The sequence below is a fragment of the Populus euphratica genome, unplaced genomic scaffold, assembly GCF_000495115.2.
Source record: "Populus euphratica unplaced genomic scaffold, PopEup_1.0 scaffold169.1, whole genome shotgun sequence".
Taxonomy (NCBI): Eukaryota; Viridiplantae; Streptophyta; class Magnoliopsida; order Malpighiales; family Salicaceae; genus Populus; species Populus euphratica.
Window position 1 is genome coordinate 405,142 of NW_011500053.1, and position 5,734 is coordinate 410,875.

A 5,734-nucleotide genomic window follows, 5' to 3' on the forward strand; every position below is an offset into this window, starting at 1 on the left:
GACCAAGATCTCGACAGCATTTATTGATTGTGGTTCAAGTGGTTCCAACTGCATGCGAGCAACCCTTAAGCGAGGTAGCTAGCTTGCAGGTGGCAGTTGGAAAATAGAGACATGTATTTTTATCCTATTCAAGAAGGGGAAGATGCAAGCTCATACATCAGCTTTAAATGCACGGAATTTGAAATCCTTTTCAGCAGCCTAGGCATATAACCGCTAGGCCAAGCCCTAGTTTGCCCTAGTTTGCAAATATCTCGACAGCATTTATTGATTGTGGTTCAAGTGGTTCCAACTGCATGCGAGCAACCCTTAAGCGAGGTAGCTAGCTTGCAGGTGGCAGTTGGAAAATAGAGACATGTATTTTTATCCTATTCAAGAAGGGGAAGATGCAAGCTCATACATCAGCTTTAAATGCACGGAATTTGAAATCCTTTTCAGCAGCCTAGGCATATATTGGAGACTGCATTCGCTTATTACTGTTAACAATGATATCATTACAGAAGCAAAAACCTAAAAAAAATGGGGCTTAGGCAGCCGTGAGGGCTCTCAGAAGATATCGTTGCGTGCAGAAGCAGTAAAATGTTTGGCAACTGCACAATACACAAGGATGCCGTAATAAACAAACGCCTGGCACAATCTAGTAACGATTCAAGTAGGTCCTGCGCCTGAACCAGTTGTAGTCAGGCAACCCTTGGATGGGACCCATGGCTGCAATTGCAATATCCTGCAATAACATAACATTAACACATGTTATCCAAAACTCCCAAGCCTGCCCCATTTGCACGTGATTTTTTTCAAACGATAAAAATCAGTAGGGTTTATTTTTTATGTGCTAGGTTCTTTAACAGGCAAAAACATTTATCATTAGGATTTAGCTCTTTGTGCACTTGTTTACTTGCTATTTGAAAAACACTTTCCCACTTTAACAAATTGACACGTTTTAAAAGTTCTTATAGAAGAAAGAAATAGATAAATGGACATAAAACTTGAGATGGAAATTCAACTGCTGCAACTAACAGAGCTTCTTAGCTTCAACATAATTCTTACAGTTAGAAACTAGTTGATGTTAAAGCAGGATCTAAGATAACAATAAGACTTGGGGTATTCTATAGTTTGTACCTGGTCATGAATAAATCGGTTTGCAACACGTTTGATAGTGCTTGAATCGACAGAATCAATCCTAGCAAACAGTTCGGCGTATGGGATTCTTCGACCATAAGTAAGTAGCTGCAACCATATGCAGCCAAATGTAAGGAAAAAATGAGTAACTAAAGTAGATTACAACTCTGATTTCACTTCAAATTGATAGCTTTGACAATCATCTTTTAGCAATTTCAACAAACCCTTTAGACGTTTTTCCACGAATCCTACTTTTGGATCCATTGTACACTCCTCAAGCTGTCCCGGTATCAGGAAACTTACAAAATCCAGGTTCTATTTTAATGCAAGACCATTCGATCTTAAGAGCCTTGATTACAAACCAAGGCACAAACATGAAGCAGCAAAGTTTCAAGATTGAAAGGAATATGGTCGATGTCTCACAAGACAGTACTACAGATATGGATACTGAAATCTATTCAGTCATATCAAATCTTAAAGTGAAAAAAATATTAGGTAATGATCAAGATGCAATACCTTCTACATTAGTTGCATCAATGGACCTTAATTGTTTTTGGAACTATTAAAAATCAATGCTAGAAGATGAACCCCAAGTTGAAGAAGATCAAGAAAAAAAATAGCTTGATTTATTGTTTTTATTTATTTTGAAATTATAATATGGGCCTATGTATAAATTTTCTTGATTCTAGATAACAAGTTGAAAGAGAGTAAAACAAGTATTATATATTATAAAAAACTATTTTATAAATTATTATGTTATTTTTTTCTATATCTGTTTTGTTAGCTGTTATTGTTATTGTCAAAATTACTTTCGAATGCACAATCTGTCACATATTAAGTTTAGTTGGTGGCTGACTGATCATATTTTATACACTACTAAAATTAATTAAAGCTAAATCATAGACTATATACATACATGTATTAACAAAATATAAATATTGTATATCCAAATAAAGAATACAAGAAGAGCTATAATTAGAAATACCTGGAATTCAAGTTTCATTAGCCTTTGATGCTCTATTGATAGTTAAATAATAATGATAATGATATAATAAACCTACTCTGAAGCAAAAAGCAAAAGAAAGAGGAGATATAAATACTCCTTCTCGTGACTGCTGCTATATATGTATATATTTGAAGGGTAAAACATAACATTGTAGGAAATTTAACAAGGCAGCTGTCATCCGGTAGTATAGGAAAAAAAAAATTTCCTTTCTAAATCAGGAGTGACATTGTAGGAAATTATATTATATAAGAGTGATCTGTACAAGCTGCAGTTAATTCTCAACCAATCTGATTTTGAGATTCTCCTTACCAAAAATAAAACAAAACAAATAAATCTCAACCAATCAATGAGTAGAGTTTAGCTACAAATAACGAGAAAAGGTCATGAATCCTTCACGAAATCAAATAGTTCTCCTAACAAGGTCTTGTTATTCTTCATGATGGTCTTAGAACTGAGAGCGTGGGCGAGTAATGTTGTGGCAATACAGATATGGCCATCTAATTTTCAGAGTCTCAATTTGCTAGCAAAGGAAGAATTAGGGAATGCGTTGCCAGCAAATGGCAGATGTCCTCACCAAACCAATACCTGCAGAGTAAAGGGGAGTGCTAGAAATAATTAAGAAAAAAATCTTGAATCTAACGAAGAAAAAAATCTCTTCATATCTTGTAAAAACTTTCATCATTCTGTAACTGTTTAGATTGGTTGGGGGAGACAGCGTGGCAGCTGGGGGGGTTCCCTTTGAATCTCCTAATCAAGCAATCTTGTCATAATTAATAACTTAGGTTTTGGTGAGATAAGATAAATTAGATGAAAATAATTTGAAAGCCTTTGCACCAGCTAAAAGATCAGCCAACGAAGGATGAACATTAGTAACCACCTGATTACAAGCACGCATTACATCAGCTTCTGAAACTTGTAGCATAACTTAGATGTCTCGTGCATGATTGGCCAGGCTAAATCATCCAAGCTATCCGGCTGAAAACAAAGCATCAGACAATTTTTTTCATTGAGAAAAGAGGGAAAAAACATCTTAAACAAGAATCCAATCAAAAGGCAAAATGACTTAATTATCATGATATATATATCATAGCAGAGACTTGCTACACTTGAACATCTTATGCTTTCAAAGACGAATCAGCAAGTAACAAATCTTTAATGACTAATTTAAATGAGACAGCAAAAGAGAGATGATGGGAAGAAATGATGGTGGGCCACAAACACATAATGTAGCATTACCTAGGAAGGCATACAATTTCCAATTATATACCAGTCAAAGCAGTGCAAGATTGGAACTGACTTCATAAAAGTTCTCAGAAGCATGATTTACTGAGAGTTATGCATTGGTTGATGAACCAAATTACATGATGAGAGAGAGTGCCAGTCAAGTTCCTATTGGAGGCTATGTGAAAACATTATTGACACATTAAGATTCATTCCAAAGTTACTTGCACCTTTTCCATTCCTTGCTCGACTATGCTAAAGCTACATTTTTCCAAATAATAAGAAAACAAGAAAAATCTCCATACCTTCGCAACAGCACAAACACCAAAAAGACCAGTGTCCTCATAGTTTGTGTTGAAAGCCATCGCTTTCTGCTATTTCATCAATGCCAACCCTTTGTGGTAGTTCAGAACTGTCCAATGATTGAGATTTAATCAATGCCCTTGCTAACAAGACAAAAGTGTCTCAAATAGTCAGCCAGTTAAACTTTGAAACTTGTTAGGATGTGGAAAAACATAGAAAAGAATGATCATTGAAACCTTAGGGGTTAATCACGCAGCCCTATTAAATGTAATGTTTGAAAAATCTTATTTTTTAAGCTTAATTGCTTATAACTCCACCAGCATAAGGGATTCCATTTGTAGCTCATGAGTCGACACAATTTCTGTAAATACAGACCACTGTACAAATTTGCTCTCCAGAAATGTTATAATAAAATTCCTAAACTGTTAAATGAAGCCTCCCCTAATACAAATGATTTTTTAAAGATGAATAGCGGCAAATGTGGTAAATTAGAGAGAGGAGAGGTTACCCCATGTGCTTTCCACCTCCTGCACTCTTGTTCCAAGAACCCAACATAGCCTGCATGACCATCAAAGCAATGGAATCTGGATCTGTCCAAGATGCTCCTTGAAAAGCGACAGCAAATTGTGCCAGAGGAACATCGTCATCAATTATCCTGACCTGATTTTTCACAACAATAAGCGGAAACAGTAGTTTAGAGAAAGAAAAAGGCATAGAAAGAAGGCATGGATTTCAAGTTACATCTTCCCACCTCAGAACCAGTGAAATATGCAGGGTCTTTGGCAACTAACTGTGCAGCAGTAGTTGGATCAGATGATAACTTCGTAAACAACTTCTTTACTTCCCCAACAAATTCCTCATGCTTCACAGCCCCTGATGCGACAATCACCTGAAATGAAAGTCACACAAATACCCATGATAAGAATTTCAACAGAAGGCCTTCAATCTTAATAGCAAGCAGAAAGGAAAATGGAAATAATCGTTCAGCAGTCCCACAACTCCATCTTGTACAAAAGTAAAATAACATAAAGCATTACCATTCTGGGAGCTGTGTAGTGTGTTTGTATATAGTTCTGAAGATCATCCCTGGATATTGTCTCGATGTTTTTAGCAGGTCCCAGAATAGTTCTACCTAAAGGAGTGTATTGAAAAGCAGTTGCATGCAAATGGTCAAAAATTACTTCCTCGGTTTGCCCCTCAACCTACAATTTTCCACATACATCATTTATAACTGTTAGAAGCAGGAAGCAAAATCAAATAAGGCTATATCCATAGAAAATGTTGAACTAAGAAAACTGAACGCCCGCAGTAAAATGTTACTGGAAGTACAATACAACAACACATTTTTCACATGAAAATTATCCCCTTTCATAACTTTGAAAAGCAATCGAGCATTTTGTTCGGTACACAGCATAGCAAACAACTCAGTATGCTTACAACAAAGATCAAGTTAAGCAAGTTTAAAACTTTATCACTAGAACATAACATTTAAAACCATTCACTAACAAATACATGACCATTTCTCCATAACCAGGATTCATTTAAACAAGTTTGAAACTTTGATGCTAGGACCTGACATCTAAAACTACCCGACAAACAAACACCACACCTTCTATTTGAAAAACTTCATAAAACAAACACCAAAAAAGTTAACTAAATGACCCACACTTGCAAACAACAATGACATCCCTCATTTACTTGTCAGTAAATCAACAACCATCAGCATTTCTAAATTAAAAACCAGGAAGCGTAGATAACTATGCAATTCTAATTCCCACATGCTCAACCCAGAAACAGAAAGAACCGTGTCAAATCCCATTGACCCAAAGCTACAAAGACACCAACTTTCATAAAAGTTAAAACCAAAGGCACAAAACGTTACACATAAACAAACCAAAACCCACCCCAAAAGAAAGAATTTTACAACCACCGAACACAAAACACTACTCTCTAGACACAACAGGCAAAACAACAAAAATGCAATTCTAATTCCCACATGCTCAACCCAGAAATAGAAAGAACCGTGTCAAGTCCCATTGACCCAAAGCTACAAAGACACCAACTTTCATAACAGTTAAAACCAAAGGA

The 5,734-nt window shown here is 35.9% G+C and overlaps 1 pseudogene; it reads right to left on the reverse strand.

Annotated features, from left to right (window-relative positions):
- Positions 1-337: 337 nt before the first annotated feature.
- On the reverse strand, positions 338-5,465 carry LOC105107764 (probable mitochondrial-processing peptidase subunit beta; annotated as a pseudogene).
- Positions 5,466-5,734: the final 269 nt, after the last annotated feature.